This window comes from Bos grunniens, chromosome 14 (assembly GCF_055505025.1).
Source record: "Bos grunniens cultivar Pamir isolate PY7600 chromosome 14, Bosgru_T2T1.0, whole genome shotgun sequence".
Lineage (NCBI taxonomy): Eukaryota > Metazoa > Chordata > Mammalia > Artiodactyla > Bovidae > Bos > Bos grunniens.
The window spans coordinates 40,274,368-40,298,555 of NC_141178.1; the positions used below are offsets into that span (position 1 = coordinate 40,274,368).

A 24,188-nucleotide genomic window follows, 5' to 3' on the forward strand; every position below is an offset into this window, starting at 1 on the left:
GTTTCTTCACAACATTGTGGTGGGTTTTGCCATACATCCACCTTACCTACCTCCTGAGAAATTTGTATGCAGGTCAAGAAGCAACAGTTAGAATCCAACATGTAACAATGGACTGGTTCCAAATTGGGGAAGGAGTATATTGAGGTTGTATATTGTTACCTTGCTTATTTAATTTCTATGCATCATGCAAAATGCCAGGCTGGATGAAGCACAAGCTAGAATCAAGACTGCCAGGAGAAATATCAATAAACTCAGATATGCAGATGACTTCACTCTTATGGCAGAAAGTGAAGAAGAACCAAGGAGTCTCTTGATGAAAGTGAAAGAAGAGAGTGGAAAAGCTGGCTTAAAACTCAATATTCAAAAAACCAAGATCATGGCATTCAGTCCCATCACTTCATGGCAAATAGATGGGGAAACAATGGAAACAGTGACAAACTTTATTTTCCTGGGCTCCAAGATCACTGTAGATGGTGACTGCAGCCATGAAATTAAAAGACATTTGCTCCTTGGAAGAAAAGCTGTGAAAAACCTAGACAGCATATTAAAAAGCAGAGACATTACTTTACAGACAAAGGTCTGTCTAATCAAAGCTGTGGTTTTTCCAGTAGTCATGTATGGATGTGAGAGTTGGACCATAAAGAAATATGAGTGCTGAAGAATTGATGCTTTTGAACTACGATGCTGGAGAAGATTCTGAGAGTCCCTTGGACTGCAAGGAGATCAAAGCAGTCAATCCTAAATGAAATCAGTCCTGAATATACATTGGAAGGACTGATGCTGAAGCTGAAGCTCCAATCATTTGGCCACCTGATGCAAAGAACTGACTCCTTGGAAAAGACCCTGATGCTGGGAAAGACTGAAGGCAGGAGGAAAAGGGGACAACAGAGGATGAGATAGTTGGATGGCATCACTGACTCAGTGGAGTTTGAGCAAGCTTCAGGAGTTGGTGATGGAAAGGGAAGCCTGGCAGTGCTGCAGTCCATTGGGTTGCAATGAGTTGGACACGACTGAGTGACTGAACTGAACTGAACTGACATGAATCACCCACTCTCTTTTGAAAATATAGAGTGAATAGCTCTAATTTGAATCTGATAAATCAAAGAACAAAACAATCTAAATATTTTAATAAATGAGTATTTCATTTCTGTGATACTCATTTTATCTCCTTGAATCTTTACGCGAGTTTTTGAGTTTTGCTGATGACATTGCACATAGTTATTTTTATTTATCATGAGAATTTATTGCATGCCTATTATAGCCATAACTTTTCCCAAGCATTTCACATGTACTACCTCACTCCATCTCTTCTTAGATCTCTAAGACAAGATCATCATCACCATTCCATAGATGAGAAAACTGAAACACACAGCTCCCAAAGGCATCTTATGTCAAATGAACTAATACAAACATTCTGGATGGAAAAGGAAAAGGAGACCAAATCATTAGTATAATAATGTTGACCTAGTGCATAGTAATGCTATGAAAAAATATATATGTGTTTTACTTAAACAAATGCAATTGCCAGACACTTTTCTATTATTAAATAAATGTCCATAATTAACAAATATCAACTCAATTAACCCTCAGAACAATATGGTAGGGAGAAGGCAATGGCACCCCACTCCAGTACTCTTGCCTGGAAAATCCCATGGACAGAGGAGCCTGGTGGGCTGCAGTCCATGGGGTCACTATGAGTTGGACACAACTGAGTGACTTCACTTTCACTTTTCACTTTCATGCATTGGAGGAGAAAATGGCAACCCACTCCAGTGTTCTTGCCTCGAGAATCCCAGGGACGGCGGGGCCTGGTGGGCAGCCGTCTATGGGGTTGCACAGAGTCGGACACGACTGAAGTGACTTAGCAGCAGCAGCAGTTATTATCTCCATTTTATAGATGGAAAAACTGAGATAAAAAGAAATTATAGCATGTTCAAGATAACTCAGTAAGTGGTGAAGCAAAATTTCAGATCCTAGCAGTCAGGCTTAGCTGTTCCTGTACATCACCATTCTGCTAAAATTAAAGACAAGACAGCATAGGCAAGTCTGTACAGAGCAATAACCAGTAATGTAATACTTCATAATGCTTTCCATACATTTGAGATTTTTGACTTTGGCATATAGCTTATTTTATTGAAAATAACAATGCTATATGTGTCTTTGCTCAGGTTTTTAGAAAGAAAAGGATGAAAACCAATGACTGGCAAGGGGAGTTAAAATAAATGTTCATGGGATTTCTCCCTTGGGAAAGATGTTTTCTAAGAATGTATTATTCATTGGGGGGTATTATAACATCTGAGCAAAACATTCATAGAATTATTAAATTTGAAATACGAGGTGTAAAAAAGAGAATACCATCCAGAAGTATTTTTCTGCAGAAAAATGTTATCACCCTAGCTTCAAACCTTCAGCTCATGCACATTTAGCATTAGTGAAGAGCTCTTTATTTTTAAAGAAGTAAAATAAACTCCATTTCATGTGATGCACTAGTAAGGTGGCACCAGAATACACATTTGAAAATTTATCCTTTTCATCTTTCTACATTTCTGTAACTCCTTGCTTCTCCTTGGGAATTTGTTTCTTTAAACACTTTATTGGTTGGTGTCTGCCCCCTGTGGTAAGCCAAGGAGGCAGCAGCCATAATACATGGGTTATGTGTATTTCAGTTCAGGTTGTGAAGTTGTGAAGTTGCTCAGTCGTGTCTGACTCTTTGCGACCCCATAGACTGTAGCCTACCAGGCTCCTCTGTCCATGGGATTTTCCAGGCAATAGTACTGGAATGGATTGCCATTTCCTTCTCCAGGGGATCAATTCAGGTTACAGAATGTGTATCATTGGGGACCCCACTATTTCAGCATAAAATCAATCCTGACACTTTGGGCTTTGTAAGGTGGGGCAAGGCCAGTGGAGGATGAGGGGAGGGGAACATAGCACTCAGGATGCCCCAAGCTTCTGAAGGAGCTAGAATATTGTAGGGTCTGACAGTGACAGATTTCCTAGGCTCCTGTGACTCTGGCTGTAGAAATGCTGGTCCAGCATTACGGGATAATCACCATGGGCCTCAGAGCTTAGTACTTTCTTGGGTACCTGGGAGACCTTATGTATTTAATATTTCACTTGATTTTCACAAACAGTTTTCCAACTACATAGTTCAGTTGCAGAGCTACCCTGAAATCAAATACAATATATTTTTTTGTCCAAAATGCTAACATTGAGGCAGTGCCTTTGTTAAATCTTGTTATTGATATAGTGACTGCATTTGCAAGCATCCTGGACGAATCTGCCTGCAATGCAGGAGACCCTGGTTCAATTCCTTGGTCAGGGAGATCCACTGGAGAAGGGATAGGCTACCCACTTCAGTATTCTTGGAGTTTCCTTGTGGCTCAGCTGGTAAGGAATCCACCTGCAATGTGGGAGACCTGGCTTAGATCCCTGGGTTGGGAAGATCCCATGGAGAAGGGAAAGGCTACCTACTCCAGTATTCTGGCCTGGAGAATTCTGTGGACTGTATGTCCATGGGGTCACAAAGAGTTGGACACGACTGAGTGATTTTCACTTCACTGGAGAGAATAAGAGGTTAAAGGTGAGGAAGGAAGAATATATCAATGCTGAATCTGAATGAATATATTTCACCACTATTCTGGGTTTGTAATTTGTTTTTTTATCTTTTTATTTTATATTGAAGTATATTTGATTAGTAATGTTGTGTTAGTTTCAGTTGTACAGCAAAGTGATTCAGCTATACATGTATATGTATCTATTATTTTTCAAATTCTTTTCCCATTTATGTTGTTAGGTAATATTAGGTAATTAATTAGGTAATATGGAACAGAGTTCCCTATGCTATACAGCAGGTCCTTGTTGGTTATCCATTTTAAATACAGCAGGAATTAATTTTTTTATAGAGACAATATTCTAGTTATGGTGGTGAAATACCATTGACTTCCACTCAGAAATGTGAATTAAAATATTTGATTCTCAGGGAGAATAAGATGGCAGAGGAGTAGGTGGACATGGAGTACATCTCTCTCCACAGACACATCAGGAAAACATCTTCAGACGCAGAGTGCATGCAGAACACCATCTGAGAGCGGACAGGAGTAACTGACCAGTGGAAAAGAATATATAGAACCACTCAAACTCAGTAGAAGGAAGGAACTAGAGGGAAAAACAGAAGTGTTGGTAGGACTGGACCTGCCCTCAGCGAGTGGGGGAACTGAAGCAGGGATCCAATCCCCATATCGGGGCAATGGTCTGAGTCAGAGGAAGAACATTTAAGGCTGAGAGTGAAACAACTGATCTGTGACAGCTAAATGGAATGAGAATCAGACAGTCCTTGCCACAGCCATACATACCCTGGGCAGGGACGCAGGTCCTCTGGAAGGCACAGCGGCTGGGAGCTGGAGTTTAGGGATTGTGGAGCAATCCCAGAGCGAGGGCTGCTGTTGACTCTGGAGAGACAGATTGAGGGGATGTGAGGGAGGAGATTGTGATGGGAAATGCCTGTGAAGGAAAGCCAGGCAGCTCTGGAAGCAGGGCGATACTGCTGAGTCACGCATGGGGTGTGGAGCCATCACCAAAGCCTTTCTTTCCACAGGCCAGCATCGGAAGCTAAACAATAGGCTGGCCCATCAAACCTCTGACGCACTGAACTACAAGGTAGAACCCCACCCAGGGTGCCCCTTTAAGTGCCTGATGCTCTGATCTGCAGAGCAGGACCCCAACCAGGGGTCCCCTCTATGTGCCTAACATGTGGAACAACAGAGAAAGACCCAGGCAAGGGAGCCCTCTAAGTGCCTAAACAGGCAGAGCTACAAAGAAAGACTAACCAAAGAGGCCTTCTGAATGCCAGCTACAAGAGGTTTGAAAAAAGACTCTGATAGGGCCATACTCCTGCGGCAGAGACGGTCCATGTCCCTGCACATTTGGCACCGTCAGGGTCTCCACAAGCCAAGCAGCTGTGCCGCCTACATGCTCAAAACTCTCACTGGGGAAGAGCTGCCACAGGCGAAAAAAGTCTTGCGCCTATGCGCACAGGGTCGCTTTGGTCTTGTCTGACTCTTTGTGGCCCTGTAGACTGTGGCCTGCCAGCCTTCTCTGTCAGGGACAGGGAATCTCCAAGCATGAATACTGAAGCATATTGGCCAATACTGATTGCCATACGCTTCAGTTCAGTTCAGTTCAGTTCAGTCGCTCAGTCATGTCCGACTCTGCGACCCCATGAATTGCAGCACGCCAGGCCTCCCTGTCCATCACCAACTCCCGGAGTTCACTCAGTGATCACGTCCATCGAGTCAGTGATGCCATCCAGCCATCTCATCCTCTGTCGTCCCCTTCTCCTCCTGCCCCCAATCCCTCCCAGCATCAGAGTCTTTTCCAATGAGTCAACTCTTCGCATGAGGTGGCCAAAGTACTGGAGTTTCAGCTTTAGCATCATTCCTTCCAAAGAAATCCCAGGGCTGATCTCCTTCAGAATGGACTGGTTGGATCTCCTTGCAGTCCAAGGGACTCTCAAGAGTCTTCTCCAACACCACAGTTTGAAAGCATCAATTTTTCGGTGCTCAGCCTTCTTACAGTCCAACTCTCACATCCACTAGAGCACTATGTTTCCTGCTGCCCTAGCCGCCAACTCCCCTGAGTACCTGGTGTGGCCAGAACCCCTGCAACCCAAGCAGCTGCACCACCTCCACACCTGGCCCTCACAGGGGCAAACCCAAGTCCTCCAAGGCAGCCTCAGGGGAAAACCCCAGTGGACAACCCACATGCAGAAGTGGAAGTAAAACCACAATTGAAACCCAGGGGCAGTGTGGCTAAGGAAGAAGACCCAAAATTTTCCCACAAGCTGTACAAGCTGCAGATTAAATCCACACAATTAACTAGGCAGACTCTCTGCCTATGGAATATATAAAAGGTCGCTGAGAGCTTCCACAAAAGAAAAGGCACTAGTTCTGATAGCTGTGGACATTGGAAGCAAGAACACACAGGAGTAGGTCCAGATTAGACTCTGAGCTACACCCACAGCAGGTCCAGAGATCAGCACAGTGTTGGAGGACATCCTAGGGAGGTGAGGTGGACTGTGACTCCAGCGAGAAAAAGGACTCTGACATCAGTGACTCAAGAAAAACATTTGTTATTCTTATGTTTTGACTTGTTCTATAGATTTTTTCTTTCTCTCTCTCTCTCTATCTTTTTTTTTTTACTTTTTCTCCCTCTCTGCTGTAGTTGTCAATTTTATTGGCACTATGAAATCTAATTAAGCTTTTGAGCATTTTTTTCCCCTCAGTCACATTTTTTATTGTTGTTAAAAATCTCTGCCTTTACATTGGGCCTTTGCAGTTCTGTGGAGTTTTCCTTTTTTTTTTTTTTCTTTTTTCTTTCTTTTTTTAATTTTAATTTTTTAAACCTATTAATACTTTTTCTACATTTATTCCTTTGTTTGCTTTTCCTACTGTTCTTTCTCCCTCGCAGTTAATCTTTAATGTATATACATCTTCTTTATCTAGCTCTATTTAACTTTCCATATCTATTCTTTATTTCTTTTCTTTCTTTCCTTTCCTCTTAACATATTTGTTAGTTTTATTTTCATTGTTTTATTTCCCAGTTGGCACCTTGCTTTAGCTTTGTTTTCCTGTTTGTGCTTTAGTTAGTTTTGTTCTGGGAGATACAACTTTTGGTTTCCTTTGTCTGCCGTGTCAATCTATTGTACCTTATTTTTGTTGGACTGCTTTGATTTTGCTTATGGGAGTATATGTATGTGTGTATTCAGTCACACTTTTTTATTGTTGTTATAAAACTGCTACTACATTGGGGTTTTGCAGTTCTGTGGAGTTTTCCTTCTTTTTTTTCCATTTTTCTTTCTTTTTCCATTTTTTTCTTCTTTTCTTTTTTTTATAATTTTAATTTTTAACTTTTTAAGCATATTATATTTTTTCTACATTTATTCTTTGTTTTTCTTTCCTCCTGTTCTTTCCCCCTTGCAGTTAATCTTTAATGTATATAAATCTTCTTCATCTACCTCTATTTAATTTTCCATATCTATGCTTTCTTTCTTTTCCTCTTAACATATATGTTAGATTTGTTTTCATTGCTTTATTCACCACTTAGCACCTTGCTTTAGTTTTGTTTTCCAGTTTGTGCTTTAGTTAGTTTTGTTCTTAACTGGTAAATATAATTTTTTAATTTCCTTTGTTTGCCACATCAATATACTGTATTTTTGTTGGGTTGTTTTGACTTTGCTCATGATTGTATATGTATATGTGTATATTCCATTATTTTAATTATTAATTGCCTGATTTTGTAACTGTCATTTGTCTGGAGTTCATCTTTGGTTTCTCATTTTTGGATATTTCTATTAATCTCACTTAATGCCATAACAAACCACTTGTGGAATCTTCATTCCTGACCAGAGATCAAGCCCTTAGCCTTTGGAGTGGGAGCACTGACTCCAAGACCCTGGAATACCAGAGAACTAACCCTAGGGAGTATCAAATAGTGAGAACTCACACAAAAGAAACCACTTAAATACAAGACGTGGCATCACCCAACCATCAGTAGCACCCTGTTGCAGGACAACCCATCTAAACAACAAGCAAAACAAACATACAAACCCAATCATCAGCAGACAGGATTACCATCCCACTCAGCCTTGCCAATCAGAGGAAAAACAAACAAAAACTCAGCACAAATCTCGCCTTATATGAAGCTTACAGAAACCACTGGACCAAACTTAGAAGGGCAGAAATCAAAAGGAAAAAAAGAATTCAACCTTGAAGCCTGGAAAAAGGAGACCTCAAACACAATAAGTTAAAAAATAATAATAATGAAAAGGCAGAAATGCTACACAAATGAAGGAACAAACTAGAAACACAGAAGTCCAAATAAATGAAGAGGAAATAGGCAAATTACCTGAAAAAAGAATTCAGAATAATGATAATAATGATCAAAAACCTTGAAAACAAAATGGAGAAAATGCAAAAATCAATTAACAAAGACCTGGGAGAAGGCAACGAAGTCCATGGGGTCGCTAAGAGTCAGACACGACTGAGAGACTTCACTTTCACTTTTCACTTTCATGCATTGGAGAAGGAAATGGCAACCCACTCCAGTGTTCTTGCCTGGAGAATCCCAGGGACGGGAGAGCCTGGTGGGCTGCCGTCTATGGGGTCACACAGAGTTGGACATGACTGAAGCGACTTAGCAGCAGCAGGAGAATTAAAGAATAAACTTACAGAGACAAACAACACAATTACTGAAATTAAAAATACTCTAGAAGGAATCAATAGCAGAATATCTGAAGCAGAAGAATGAATCAGTGAGCTGGAAGATAAAATGGTGGAAATAACTTCTGAAGATCAAAATAAAGTAAAAACAATGAAAAGAACTGAGGATAGTCTCAGAGACCTCTGGGACATTAGCAAAAACACCAACATTCGAATTATAGGGGTCCCAGAAGAAGAACAGAAAAACAAACGGTATGAGAAAATTTTTGACTAGATTATAGTTGAAAATTTCCCCAACATGGAAAAGGAAATAGTCAATCAAGTGCAAGAGCCACAAAGAGTCCCACACAGGATAAACCCAAGGAGAAACAGACCAAGACACATACTAATCAAACTAACAAAGACTAAACACAAAGTAAGAATATTAAAAGCAGCAAGGGAGAAGCAACAAGTAGCATACAAGGGAAACCGCATATGTTTAACAGTTGATCTTTCAGCAGAAACTCCTCAGGCCAGAAGGGAATGGCAGGATATATTTAAAGTACTGAAAGGGAAAAATCTACAGCCAAGATTGCTGTATGTGGCAAGGAAATCACTCAAAATTGAAGGAGAAATCAAAAGCTTTTCAGACAAGCAAATGTTAAGAGAAGTCAGTACCACCAAACCAGCCTTACAACAAATGTTGAAGGGATTTATACAGGCAAGAAATACAAGAGAAGATCTACAAAATCAACCCCAAACAATTAACAAAATGGCAATAGGAACATATATATTAATACTTACTTTAAGTGTAAATGGATTAAATGCTTCAACCAAAAGACACAGACTGGCTGAATGGATACAAAAGCAAGACCCATATATATGCTGTTTACAAGAAACCCACTTCATACCTAAAGACACATATAGACTAAAAGTTAGAGGATGGAAAAATATATTCCCTGCAAATGGGAAGCAAAAGAAAGCTGGAGTAGCAATCCTCATATCAGATAAAGTAGACTTTAAAATAAAGAAGATTACAAGAGATAAGGAAGGACACCACATAACTACATTGATCAAGGGATCAATCCAAGAGGAAGACTTCACAATTGTAAATATCTATGAACCCAACAAAGGAGCACCTCAATACATAAGACAAACACTAGCAGACATAAAAGGAGAAATTGACAATAATGCAATCATAGTAGGAGACTTTAACACCCCACTGACACCAATGGACAGATCATCAAAAGGGAAAATTAATAACGAAACACAAGTCTTAAATGATGCATGAGATGAGATGGATCTCATTGATATCTTCAGGACATTCCATCCAAATGCAGAAGAGTACACATTTTTCTCTTCACACAGAACATTCTCCAGGATAGAAGCACATCTTGGGTCACAAATCAAGCCTCAGGAAACTTAAGAAAATTGATCTTATCAAGCATCTTCTCCAACAACAACGCTATGAGACTGGATATCAATTAGGTGAAAAAAACTGTAAGAAACACAAACACATGGAGATTAAACAACACATTTCTAAATAACCAACAGGTTACTGAAGTAATCAAAAGGGAAATAAAAAACTTTCTAGAAACAAATGACAATGAAAACACAACAAATCAAAACCTATGGGATGCAGCAAAGCAGTTCTAAGAGGGAAGTTTACAGCAATACAATCCTACCTCAAGAAACAAGAAAAACATTGAATAGACAAGCTAACTTTACACCTAAAACAACTGGAAAAAGATGAACAAAGGAAAAAAAAATTAGTAGAAGGAAAGAAATCATAAAGATCTGAGCAGAAATAAATGAAAAAGAAATGAAAGAAACAGTAGTAAAGATTAATAAAACTAAAAGCTAGTTCTTTGAGAAGATAAACAAAATTGACAAACCTTTATCCAGACTCATCAAGAAAAAAAAAGAGAAGAATCAAATCAACAAAATTAGAAATGAAAAAGGAAAGGTTACAATAGACAATGCAGAAATACAAAGGATTATAAGAGACTATTATGAACAACTATGGAAACTAAGATCATGGCATCCAGTCCCATCACTTCATGGCAAATAGATGGGGAAACAGTGGAAACAGTGACTGACTTTATTTTTCTGGGCTCCAAAATCACTGCAGATGACAATTGCAGCAATGAAATTAAAAGATGCTTACTCCTTGGAAGGAAAGTTATGACCAATCTAGATAGCATATTAAAAAGCAGAGACATTACTTTGCCAAACAAGGTCCATCTAGTCAAGGCTATGGTTTTTCCAGTGGTCATGTATGGATGTGAAAGTTGGATTATAAAGAAAGCTGAGCACTGAAGAATTGATGCTTTTGAACTGTAGTGTTGGAGAAGACTCTTGAGAGTCCCTTGAACTGCAAGGAGATCCAACCAATCCATCCTAAAGGAGATCAGTCCTGGGTATTCATTGGAAGGACTGATGTTGAAGCTGAAACTCCAATACTTTGGCCACCTGATGCGAACAGCTGACTCATTTGAAAAGACCTTGATGCTGGGAAGAATTGGGGGCAGGAGGAGAAGGGGAAAACAGAGGATGAGATGGTTGGATGACATCATCAACTTGATGGACATGGGTTTGAGTGGACTCCAGGAGCTGGTGATGGACAAGGAGGCCTGGTGTGCTGCAGTTCATGGGGTCACAAAGAGTCAGACACGACTGAGTGACTGAACTGAACTGATGAACTACTATATGACAATAAGATTGATAACCTGAAAGAAATGGACAGATTCCTAGAAAAGTTCAATCTTTCAAGACTGAGCCAGGAAGAAATAGAAATTATGAACAGTCCAATTACAAGCAGTGAAATTGAAGCTGTGGTCAAAAATCTCCCAAAAAACAAAAACCCAGGACAAGATGGCTTCGCAGGAGAATTCTGTCAAACGTTTAGAGAAAAGCTAATGTCTATCCTTCTAAAGCTCTTTCAAAAAATTGCAGAGGAAGGAACACTTCCCAACTCGTTCTACGAGGCCACCATCACTCTGATACCAAGCCAGACAAAGACAACACACACAAAAAGAAAACTACAGGCCAATATCACTGATGAACATAGATGCAAAAATCCTCAATAAAATTTTAGCAAACAGAATTCAGCAACACATCAAAAAGCTCATACACCATGATCATGTTGGGTCTTTTCAAGGGATGCAAGGATTCTTTAATATATGCAAATCAATCAATGTGATACACCATATTAACAAATTGAAAGATAAAAACCACATGATCATCTCAATAGATGCAAAAAAAGCCTTTGACTAAATTCAGCACCCATTATGATTAAAACTCTTCAAAAAATGGGCATAGAAGGAACCTACCTCAACATAGTAAAGGCCATATATGATAAGCCTACAGCAAGCATTATTCTCAATGGTGAAAAACTGAAAGTATTCCCCCTAAGATCAGGAACAAGACCAGGATGCCCCCTTTCACCACTATTATTCAACGTAGTTCTGGAAGTCCTAGCTACAGCACTCAGAGAAGAAAAAGAAATAAAAAGGAATCCAGATAGGAAAAGAAGGAGTAAAGCTCTCACTGTTTGCAGATGATGTGATACTGTACATAGAAAACCCTAAAAATAATATCAGAAAATTACTAGAGCTAATCAGTGAATTTAGCAAAGTTGAAGAATACAAAATCAATGCACAGAAGTCCCTTGCATTTCTACATACTAACAATGAAAAATCAGAAAGAGAAATTAAGGAATCAATCCCATTCACCATTGCAACAAAAAGAATTAAATATCTAGGAATAAACTTATCTAAGGAGACAAAAGAACTGTACACAGAAAATTATAAGACACTAATGAAAGAAATAAAAGATGACATAAACAGATGGAGAGCTATTTCATGTTCCTGCATAGGAAGAATCAATATTGTGAAAATGACTCTACTACCAAATGCAATCTACAGATTCAATGCGATCCCTACCAAATTATCAATGGCATTTTTCACAGAACTAGAACAAAACATTTCACAATTCATATGGAAACACAAAAGACCCCAAATATCCAAAGCAGTCTTGAGAATGGAGTTGGAAGAATCACTCTTCCTGACTTTGGATTATACTACAGAGCTACAGTCATCAAGACAGTATGGTACTGGCACAAAAACAGAAATATAGACCAATGGACCAAGATAGAAAACCAAGAAATAAATCCATGCACCTATGGGTACCTTATTTTTGACAAAGGAGGCAAGAATATACAATGGGGCAAAGACAGCCTCTTCAATGAATGGTGCTGGCAGAACTGGACAGCTACATGTAAAAGAATGAAATTAGAGAACTTCCTAACACTATACACAAAGATAAACTCAAAATGGATTAAAGACCTAAATGTAAGACAAGAAACTATCAAACTCTTAGAGGAAAACATAGGCAAAACACTCGATGAAAAGATCCTCTCGACTCACCTCTTGGAGTAACAGAAATAAAAACAAAAGTAAACAAGTGGAACTTGATTAAACTTAAAAGCTTTGGCACAGCAAAGGAAACTAAAAGCAAGGTGAAAAGACAATCCTCAGAATGGGAGAAAACAATAGCAAATGAAACAACTGACAAAGGATCAATTTCCAAAATATACAGGCAGCGAAATGGCAACCTACTCCAGTGTTCTTGCCTGGAGAATCCCAGGGACAGGGGAGCCTGGTGGGCTGCTGTCTATGGGATCGCGTGGAGTCAGACATGACTGAAGCGACTTAGCAGCATCAGCATACAACTCAATGCTAGAAAAATAAACAACCCAATCAAAGAATGGGGGAAAGACCTAAACAGACATTTCTCCAAAGAAGATATACATATGGCTAACAAACACATGAAAAGATGCTCAACATCGCTCTTTATTAGAGAAATGCAAATCAAAACTACAATGAGATATTACCTCACACCTGTCAGAATGGCCGTCATCAAAAAATCTACAAACAATAAATGCTGGAGAGGGTGTGGAGAAAAAGGAACACTCTTGCACTGTTGGTGGGAATGTAAATTGATACAGCCACTATGGAAGATGGTATGGAGATTGCTTAAAACCACCATATGGCCCAGAAACCCCACTCTTAGGCATATACCCTGAGGAAACCAAAACTGAAAAAAAAAAAAACACATATATCCCATTGTTCACTGCAGCACTATTTACAATAGCTGATATGGAAGCAACCTATATGTCCATCAACAAATGGATAGATAAAGAAGTTGTGGTACATATACACAATGGAATATTACTCAGCCATAAAAAGGAACACATTTGAGTCAGTTCAGATGAGGTGGATGAACCTGGAACCTATTATACAGAGTGAAGAAAGTCAGAAAGAGAAAGAAAAGTATCATATTCTAACACATATGTATGGAATCTAGAAGAATGATACTGAAGAACTTATTTACAGGGCAGCAATAGAGAAACAGACATAGAGAACAGACTTATGGACATGGGGAGAAGGGAGAAGAGTGTGAGATGTATGGAAAGAGTAACATGGAAACTTACATTACCGTATGTAAAATAGATAGCCCACAGGAATTTGCTATGTGGCTTAGGAAACTCAAACAGGGGCTCTGTATCAACCTAGAGGGTTGGGATGGTGAGGGAGATGGGAGGGAGTTTCAAAGGAGAGGGATATATGTATACCTATGGCTGATTCATGTTGAGTTTTGACAGAAAACAGCAGAATTCTGTAAAGCAATTATCCTTCAATAAAAAATAATAAATTAAAAAAATTTTTGATTCTAATTAAGCATCACTGGCAGAAGCAGGCCAACTTGCAGCCTTGTGAAGAAGTGAAAGGCAATATACCAACCAATGCAGCTAAGAGTCCTGGACGCAACCCCAGGTCTCTCATTCATCTTCTCCATGGCTTGAGGTAAGTTCCTTAATTTCTGTGCAATTGCAGTGGCCATGTAATAGGGCTGATGGAGTTACTGTGTGTGAAAACTTGCAGAAGTTTTAAAATCGGGTACAGGGGCAACAGATAAATGCCAGGGTGCTCCTAGGAAGTGTCCCTCCTAAGAATTGTCCGACTCTAAGACACTTGGCAAGCAGCAGGGAAATGTGACTCAGAGGCCTGATATTTGAAAGGGAGGTTTTTCTGGGAGATACAAGATCCTTCATCCCTGGAGAGCCAGTGTGGTAGGTTTGGTCTGCCTGCAGGAAACTTTTGGATAATTCCCTCTCCCATTCCACACTCGCATAGTATTTGTGGCTGAGGGTGGGAGTGGGGGTGGGGAAATACTTATAAAACTTGATTCTTCTAGGGAAAATATCCATAGCCTCTTATTTAATAACTATTAGTTAAACTAATGTGGAATCTCTAGTAGAATGAGGTTTTAGGCTTTTAATGAACCAAAGACTGAATAAGTAAGCTCACATGCCATAAAAAATAGCTGTTTGAATTGTTTATTTTCAACCATAAAATCCATAAAATTTGCTACTTATTTATTTTACTCTCATTGACTTTTAGAATCCATAGATTTGGGGACTCCCTCTGGTGGTTAAATGAAATATTATTTTTATATCAATAAAGTTAAATAAACAAAAAGAAAAAAAGTAACATCTATGTAAAATAACTTCCTGGAGAATATGAAAATTCTTTGATTTTTAAGATATGACACCCATCAAGCTATGGTGATCATGATGATGATGATGACAATGAATAATTTTACTCAATTCTGACTTGGGTTGATTTCCAGAATCATAGATAAAAACAATCTGGCAAAAACAAGCAGAAAAGGCAAAGCAAATTATAAAATTTTTTAAATACATGTAATCCACAAATGACCAAAATTCTTGAAAACAATATAGAAACTGAAAAAAAACGATAAAACATCTTGAGGTTCACAAACAATACCCCAAATTCCAAAGTGCTTCAATATCAATAATGCAGATCAACAACAATATAAAAACAAATAACACTTTCACTGCTATAGCCAAAATACTGTCACTATGACTTTATTATTTTGTCCAAATTTTTTTCTGTTTATTCACTCAGAGCAAAATTATAATTGCTTTACTAATGAAGTCATCCTTTGAAAGTCTATTTGACAGATGGATTTATTTCTCCCTCCTTCTTTACCAGTCCTCATAAAAGAACAGGATTTATTTATCTGCTTTTCTTAGCTCCTTTATCCTTTCCACTGATCCAGGACAGAGGACTATTACTGTTATCAATCTCCTTTAGTATAGTGTGGTAGCTCAGCTAAAAATTCCCTTCTGCTGAAGTTATGCTGCTGCTGCTGCTGCTGCTGCTAAGTCACTTCAGTCATGTCCGACTGTGAGACCCCATAGACGGCAGCCCACCAGGCTCCCCCGTCCCTGGGATTCTCCAGGCAAGAATACTGGAGTGGGTTGCCATTTCCTTCTCCAATGCATGAAAGTGAAAAGTGAAAGTGAAGTCGTTCAGTCCTGTCTGACTCTTTAGCGACCCCATGGACTGCAGCCCACCAGGCTTCTCCGTCCACGGGATTTTCCAGGCAAGAGTACTGGAGTGGGGTGCCATTACCTTCTCTGGCTGAAGTTATAGGGAGCACCAAATTTCTGCTATTGTCAAAGTTCTTTATCAAATACATTTTCTTGGATAATTACATAAATAGCACTTAACATGGTTGTATGTGGGTGTTCTAGAAGTAAAAAATGAAAGTGAGACAGTGGGTCTTATTTCTGGAAGATCTTCCAGGAATATGAAGAACCCTACCTCTTCCCAATCATCTCAGTCTTCACCAAATTCTTCATGCTTATTTTTTTCCAGTGGCATCTTAAGGGACACCATAAAGAGAACAAATTAGATCAATCTCCTCCTATTCTGTACCTGACTGAAATGAATTTTTATTATTGTACTTTAGGAACTAAAATTTTTTTTCATAGAGAAATTATCTCAAATATAGAAAAATAAACTGATTTTTTTTCTAGTTTATAAGATCAGCTTTAAAAAATTGAGCTTTTTTAGAAACCATCAAGCAAACACTCTTATCTGAGTAAAGCTTATCTGCCCCTCATCCTGAATTCACATATAGTCATATAAGTATAGTCAAAGCTATGGTTTTTCTACTAGTCATGTATGGATGTGAGAGTTGGACCATAAAGAAAGCTGAGTGCTCAAGAATTAATGTTTTTGCACTGTGGTGTTGGAGAAGACTCTTGAGAGTCCCTTGGACTGCAAGGAGATCAAACCAGTCCATCCTAAAGGAAATCAGTCCTTAATATTCATTGGAAGGACTGATGCTGAAGCTGAAGCTCCAATACTTTGGCCACCTGATGCAAAGAACTGACTTACTGGAAAAGACCCTGATGCTGGGAAAGATTGAAGGCAGGAGGAGAAGGGGATGACAGAGGATGAGATGGTTGGATGGCATCACCGACTCAATAGACATGAGTTTGAGCAAGTTCCGGGAGTTGCTTATGGACAGGGAAGCCTGGAATACTGAAGTCCATAGTGTCGCAAAGAGTTGGACATGACTGAGCAACTGAACTGAACTGAAGTATATCTATTTACACATCCAACTTTATGTGGCCCAGGTCATTTCTAGGGCAAAACAGTGAAAGGAAAATAAGGAAAATCTGTCTCACCAGCTCATATTACCCCAGATTCTTCCTCCCCTGGAGAAATCTACTAATCTATTTAATATAAATGAGCAATATGAGAAGAATCTTAAGAGATATTCATAAATTTGAGCTAAAGAGAGACTGTTGGTGGGAATGCAAACTAGTACAGCCACTATGGAGAACAGTGTGGAGATTCCTTAAAAAACTGGAAATACAACTGCCATACGACCCAGCAATCCCACTGCTGGGCATACACACTGAGGAAACCAGAATTGAAAGAGACACGTGTACCCCAATGTTCATCGCAGCACTGTTTATAATAGCCAGGACATGGAAGCCACCTAGATGTCCATCAGCAGATGAATGGATAAGAAAGCTGTGGTACATATACACAATGGAGTATTACTCAGCCATTAAAAAGAATACATTTGAATCAGTTCTAATGAGGTGGATGAAACTGGAGCCTATTATACAAAGTGAAGTAAGCCAGAAAGAAAAACACCAATACAGTATACTAATGCATATTTATGGAATTTAGAAAGATGGTAACAACAACCCTGTGTGCGAGACAGCAAAAGAGACACAGATGTATAGAACAGTCTTTTGGACTCTGTGGGAGAGGGAGTGGGGGGATGATTTGGGAGAATGGCATTAAAACACGTATAATATCATATATGAAATGAATGGCCAGTCCAGGTTCGATGCAGGATACAGGAAGCTTGGGGCTGGTGCACTGGGATGACCCAGAAGGATGGTATGGGGATGGAGGTGGGAGGGGGGTTCAGGATGGGGAATACGTATACACCTGTGGCAGATGCATGTTGATGTATGGCAAAACCAATACAACATTGTAAAGTAAAATAAATAAATAATAATAATATAAGACAAATTAAAAAAAAAAAAATAAATAAATAAATAAAGAGAGACTGAGAACCACTCCTAAGATGGAAAGTTGCAAACTTATAAGTAGGCAGCCACAGGTAGCAAGGACTACCCTCCAAATGGACATTTTCATCCCTTCTCTCAGCCTCTAACTATAGTGTTACATTCCCAAGTATGATGCCCCAGGATACTTGTAGAGCAATGTTCTGAGGGAGGAAAAATACATTCAAAATCAACTGAGTTAGAAAACGTTCCATATTATATGATTGGAATGAAGATGAGGAAGGAAGGAAAGGGGAAGAAGTAATGTTCAGTAAGTAAAATATATATGATATAAATCATTTTTTAATGAATCTGGAAAAAAAAAAAGGTGAGAGAGAGAACAAAAGGGAGAAAAAGAGTCTAGGAGAAATACAACCTATTTGCCTATGTATGACTGTGGTTGAAGTGAGTAGACACAGGAAGTATCATGACCAGAGTATGAAAGCATGATGTTCCCCACTGTTAACACCAATCTATAAACATTGCATGAACTAGCATCCTACAGACCGTACTTTGGGGGAAGCTTTACAGCAGAATTCATAAAAATGTCATGCATGTGTGCTAAGTCACTTTAGTCATGTATGACTCTATGCAACCCTATGGACTGTAGACCACCAGGCTTATCTGTCCATGGTATTCTCCAAGCAAGAATAATGGATTGGGTTGCCATTTCCTTCTCCAGGGTATCTTCCCAACCCAGGGATCAAACCCGTGGCTCTTATGTCTCCTGCATTGGCAGGCTGGTTCTTTACCACTAATGCCACCTAGGAAGCCCCCAAAATGTCATAGCTAAGTGAAAAATGAATAAGAGGATTGATTTATATGTATAAAGATTTTCCCCAAAGTTTTACAATCCAGGTTCTTGTGCCCAATTTATAATTCTTACATGCCTTCAAAATGCCCTCTTGATAGAAGAGCCACTAGATCTTAACCCTGGCTGCATCTTATAATCACTCAAGGAGCTTTAAAAACAGTCTGGTCTTACCCCCAGATTACTGGGTGATCCAACTAATAATGTTCTAAGGTGACTAATACATACAGAAGTACTCAGATAGTCAAGTTGTAAACCCAGTGTTAACAGTCAAAGGACACCTCGTTTCCTCTTGGTTACAGCTCCTTGGTTTTCTTCCCATCTTTCCTTTTATTTTCCAACTTTGTTATTGAGGAAGCATCACCATTTCTCTCCTTCACTAAGAGCTGATTCCATGGTTAAGAGTAGTGGTGACAAGAGAAATAAAAACAAGGAGAAACAGGAGGAACCCAGCTGCCTTTCTGGACTAGCCTCCTCCACACACTGTCAAGGTTCTAAGCCTACAGGGGAGTCCTCCTATAATTCTTAAATGGAACCTCAGTTTCTTGATCAGTCCTGAAAGTAAGCAGAATCAGGTATACCAGTGATCTGTTTCTTCAGATCACTGAAATATCCTAGAAAGAGCCTAATGTACACAGGTATAGACTCTGCCCTTCAATATGAGTAAGTCTTGTTCTTCGATATACTTTTCTATAGGAGCCCCATCATGACTTCTGGATTGTGGATTGTAAACAGTGATGCCAGGAAGCATTTTCCAGGGCATAGCTTTGGTGTTTGATCGTCCCAATCACAGCACCCAACTCTCTCCTGAAATGTTGATTCCTTCTCTAGTACGGCTTGCTCTTCTACCTAATTCTCTTGCTTTCCCTCTAGGACTTGAAGTCTTTCCTAGACCTCTGGCCATTCCTCTGAGTCATGGGACCTTGTGCAGTTCTTTTCAAGCCCTTCTTTTTTTGTGCCTGAACCAAGGCTTGACTCTCTAGGAGAGGCACATGCCACCTGGGCTCCAACTTTCCATCCACAATGTGAATCACAGTTGCCATGCCCCACCCTTAGGACTGCAGAGCTTGGTATGCACACCTGCAGAGTTAGAACTGGGAGAGATTCATCACTATCTGACTGCCTTCCAAGAATCAGCCCCAGTAGCAAGGTGAGTGTCCCCAGATCTGGTTCTGACTCACTTTGCAGCTTCCAGCTAGACCTCAGGAGGCCTAATGCCTTTTAGGATATACTTGTATCCAAGCTTATAACTTTAATTACTCTACAACAAAAGCATTGATAACATGTGTAACAAAACATTCTGCAATGTAAAACCCCATGCACATTATGCCTTAACATCAATTAGCTTACATTTTCATTAATAGAGCAAGGCCTTCCTGGTGGCTCAGTGGTAAAGAATCCACCTGCCCATGCAGGAGATGCCAGTTCAATCCCTGATCTGGGGAGATCCCCTGGAGAAGGAAATGGCATCCCACTCCAGTATTCTTTCCTGGGAAATCCCATGGACAGAGGAGCCTGGGGGCTACATACAGTCCAAGGGGTCGCAAAGAGTCGGACATTACTTAGCAACTGAACAGCAACATCAGATACATTATGTATTAATTAGGATCTGTGAGTCTTCCTCATGAATATCATGAAGAGGGTTGTTTCTATGAACAACATGCACTGAATTCTAAAGCACCCACTGGCATATTTGGTTCCCCAGATATCTAGTTAAACTACAAAATCAGTATCTCTTGGTAGATATAGGTAAAATGTGCTTTGTTGGCAACATGGTTACCAAAAGGAATCTTGAGTAACAAGATCTCTTTATTACTGTTTTTTTTTTTTTTTTTTTTTACTGTATCTAAAAGAATATGTGCCGATCAAGATAATACAGGGTAATTCAGTGTGGAGACCTGGCCTGTAAAGGTCTATGTGGCTCTGTCTGCAAGAGGGTGTGCCCTAGTGAAATCTGCCCAAAAGGGGTTGTGCTATGTCACAGTTTTATATACTGCAGCACCAATATGCAGGCACAATGAATTTTTCTTGATCTTGGATGCCCTTAGGTTAGCAGAAGGGCAGAACCAGTCTGCCCTTAATCATAAAATCTGCTGCATTGCAACCAAGTAGAAAAGTCACTGTACCCTTTCCCTTTAAATGCTAAGGCTGACTTATCCTCAGTGAATATGTGTATTCAATATCTATTTTCCAATAAGTTTCGATTTCATCTGCTCTGACCGTTAGTTCTAGTCAGCTTATAACGCCTCCCCTCTAGGAAATTCTTTAGCCCCAAAAGACAAATCTAGGATGGCAAAGTGATGTGCTTTCTGTTAAGATCATTTTAGGCACATAAAAATTCTTAAAATATTCCTACTTCACTCCCAGCAAAACTGGGGTAGCCAAGCAGGTGCCTTCACCCCAGGTTGTTCATAGGAATATTTGCATAAGCTTTAAACTTTCTCGTGAAACATGTTTCTTTCAAGAGCTCTTAAACTCAGTCACTACCATGTGATTCATTCTCTACTACCCAGCCTCATGTGATTATGTCTCAGCAACATTTCAAGCCACTGTATCATGCATTTTGGGAATGTTCTTAATTTACCAAAATGATGAATGTCCACTATTCCCAGGACGGGGTTCTTCTGCTTCAGTTAACAATCTTTATGTGCTATCCCCATGTGCCACATAGCAAGGACAGAGACAATCCATCCCCAAAGCAATTTCCAAAAGATGAGCTAGACACCTTCCCTTTTTCTCCCACTTAATAAATTATGTCATAAATCAAATGAATGACACTGATGTTATTTTAAGTATAACCTGAAACACAGTATATTTTGTCTTTAAAAAGGAAACTGCATAATATTACAAACTTGGAAATATTAAGAACTAGCAACATATTTCACAGTGAAGCGCAACACATTACAACATTACAACACATTACAACAGCACGTTTGAAAAGAACTGGTCCATAGACTTCATTGTTGGACAGTCAGATTTTTATAGCACTTTACATGCATTGCTTCACTCAGTTTTCACAATATTCCTATAAAGTGGGAAATGAACATATATTTCCTTCATATTAAAACTTCCATATATATATATATATATGGCATATAAAAATTCTCCTTAAAATATTCCTACTTCACTCACAGCAAAATTGTGGTATATAAATATATATATTTATATATATGAGAGCCTGAGCCAAGTAAGTAGTTCTGTGTTGCATATCAGGGGCATTTAAGTATTTGCTGCATGAACAGAGGGAAGAGGGGAGCAGTGAGGGAGGGAGAATGAAGAATGTTTTATGATTCAATTTGCAAGGCTCAGATATGCAAAGAACACTTCCTTTATTCTTAACTTCTTCACCTACAATTAGGAAATGATGTTGCTATACCAATATTTCCCATAATCTGTTCTACAAATTTGTTTTTCCTTTGTGATGATTCATGGGAAAAAAAGGACTGAATTTAAATAAGTTCTAGGAAAACATCGTATATTATGTCTGTCTTATATGCTCACAATTTTCTTTTCACATGTTAAAGGGACTAAAAGTCCCTTAGTAAAGAATCGTGTTTAATTTTGTTTCATTTGTGTTATTAACATTTATTTGATCATGAAAACCTATTCTCCTGTAACTCCTATTAACATGTGTAGAACTGGCTTCTGAGGAACACACTTTCGGAACTATTGCAATAAGGAGTTAACTGTCTCATAGTTCAAATAATCAAGTGCCTTAGAGATGCTTTACTCACTATTATTTGAAAGAAATGGCAGTGTCTGATGGAGCCCCCTTATAAAGGCCTCTACTTGGAAACTGACAAAGATAACTAAAAACAAATAAAACATGAGAAAGAAAGTGCTTATCAGTTCTGAAACTAGTAAATACTGCCAATGACAAAATTTCACAAATTTTTGGCAGGAATTACCAGCAAATACAGTAAATTTTAATCAGTGTGAAGAAAAGCATCAAAGGTTGATGAGCAACTTCCCTTCCTGAAAATGTGGTTTCCAGAGAAATCACTATATATTCTGGCAGTTCTCACTAATAGAAAGTAAATGGAGAACAGGGCTGGAACCAGAGGAGACCTTGAAAGAAGCAGCTTTCTGCCCTAGAATGCCCCTGCCCCGAGGCTAAGCAAATTCAGAAAAATGAACAGCCACTCTTTAGCATAGCATGTTGCGTGACTGACTGAACGATGACATTCTTCTTTTGTTGTTCTGTCGCCCAGTCGTGTCCGACTCTGCGACCCCATGAACTGCAGCACGAGAGGCTTTCCTGTCCTTTACAGTCTCCTGGAGTTTGCCCAAGTTCATGATCACTGCATCAGAGATTCTCTCCAGCCCCATCTCATCCTCTGACTCCCTCTTCTCTTTCTGCCCTCGATCTTTCCCAGCATCAGGGACTTTTCCAATGAGTCGTCTCTTTGAAGAGACGCTTTTCTTAAAAGTAGCATATTCTCCAGCAAGTTGGTGGGGAAAGAATTCTCATCGTCCAGAGACTCTAGAAGCAAGGGTGAATGATTTTTACAGATGCAAATGTGGTTATGCAAAAGAACACTAAAAAAAATGTGACCTCACCAAACTAAAAGCCGTAGGCCATGTAACTTTTCTCCAAGCTGATTTCTTACCTCTGTCTTAGTTTTCTTGGGCTGCTGGAACAAAATACTATAGACTGAGTAGCTTCAATAACACACATTTATTTTCTCAGAGTCTGAAAGCTGGAAATCCAAGATAGGGGTGGCTGGCAGAGTGGGTATCACAAATGTTCCTGGTCACGGATGGTCACGTTCTCACTGTGTGCTCATATGACCTTTCCTTGGTGTGTATGCTTTTTCCTTCTTTTCTCCTCCTAAGGGCATTAATTTCTTCTTGAGGTTCTTACCCTCAGGACCACATGGAAACCTAATCACCTTCCCCAAACCCATCTCCAAATACCACCACAGTGAGAGTTCAACATATGAATTCTGAGATAATACAAGTATTCAGTCCATAACACTTGCCTAGTAAACACAGGTGATCGGTCAAATGCCAAAAAAGTACTTCTTCTTACCCTTAATGCAAAACATACACAAAATCCATCCAAACCCACCGCCACCTATCTACGTATACTGGAACACACACAACACACTAGAAATGAAGTCTTCTGCTTTCTTACCCCATCACATATAGAGAGCAAAACATTCAGAAAGTTTTCTAACAAAAGAGCACAGTCTTGCCACAGAAATCAGAACAGTCTTATCAAGCATCTGAATCCAGTTGCCAGCTTACAGAAAATGTACACGATAAATAAAAAAATATGATGATTTGTGAAAAACCATCTAAGTCCAATTCCCTGGGACATTCAAGGTATTTATTATGAAGGAATGAATGGGAAAGAGAGAGAATGTGTAGATTAAAAAAGAAAACACTTGAAAGTAAAATAAAGTTTTAAAAAGTAGGGATGCATTATTGGGTGATAAAATCATAAAGAAAAGCAAGGAAGTACTAACTATAAAAGTCAGAATAGTGGGTAATTTGAAAGGAGAAGAGCCCTAAGTAAGATGGGAAAATAAAATAAGTCCTGGAATGTAATGTACAGGATGGTGATTATAGGTAATAATACTGTACAATATATTTAAAAATTACTAAGAGTAGATCTTAAAAGTTCTCATCACAAGAATTTAAAATAGGTAACTCTATGAAGTGACAGATGTTAGTTAAATTCATGGTAGTTATTTTGCAGTATATACAT

The 24,188-nt window shown here is 39.1% G+C and overlaps 1 long non-coding RNA gene across 1 annotated transcript in view; it reads right to left on the bottom strand.

The window, feature by feature from the left end:
* Window positions 1–14,520, bottom strand: part of LOC147359311 (uncharacterized) — a 36,304-nt gene extending 21,784 nt beyond the window's left edge. Inside the window, exon 1 of the long non-coding RNA XR_015140229.1 lies at window positions 4,356–14,520. This is a non-coding gene — a long non-coding RNA (uncharacterized LOC147359311). The remainder of the gene's footprint in view (window positions 1–4,355) is intronic.
* Window positions 14,521–24,188: the final 9,668 nt, after the last annotated feature.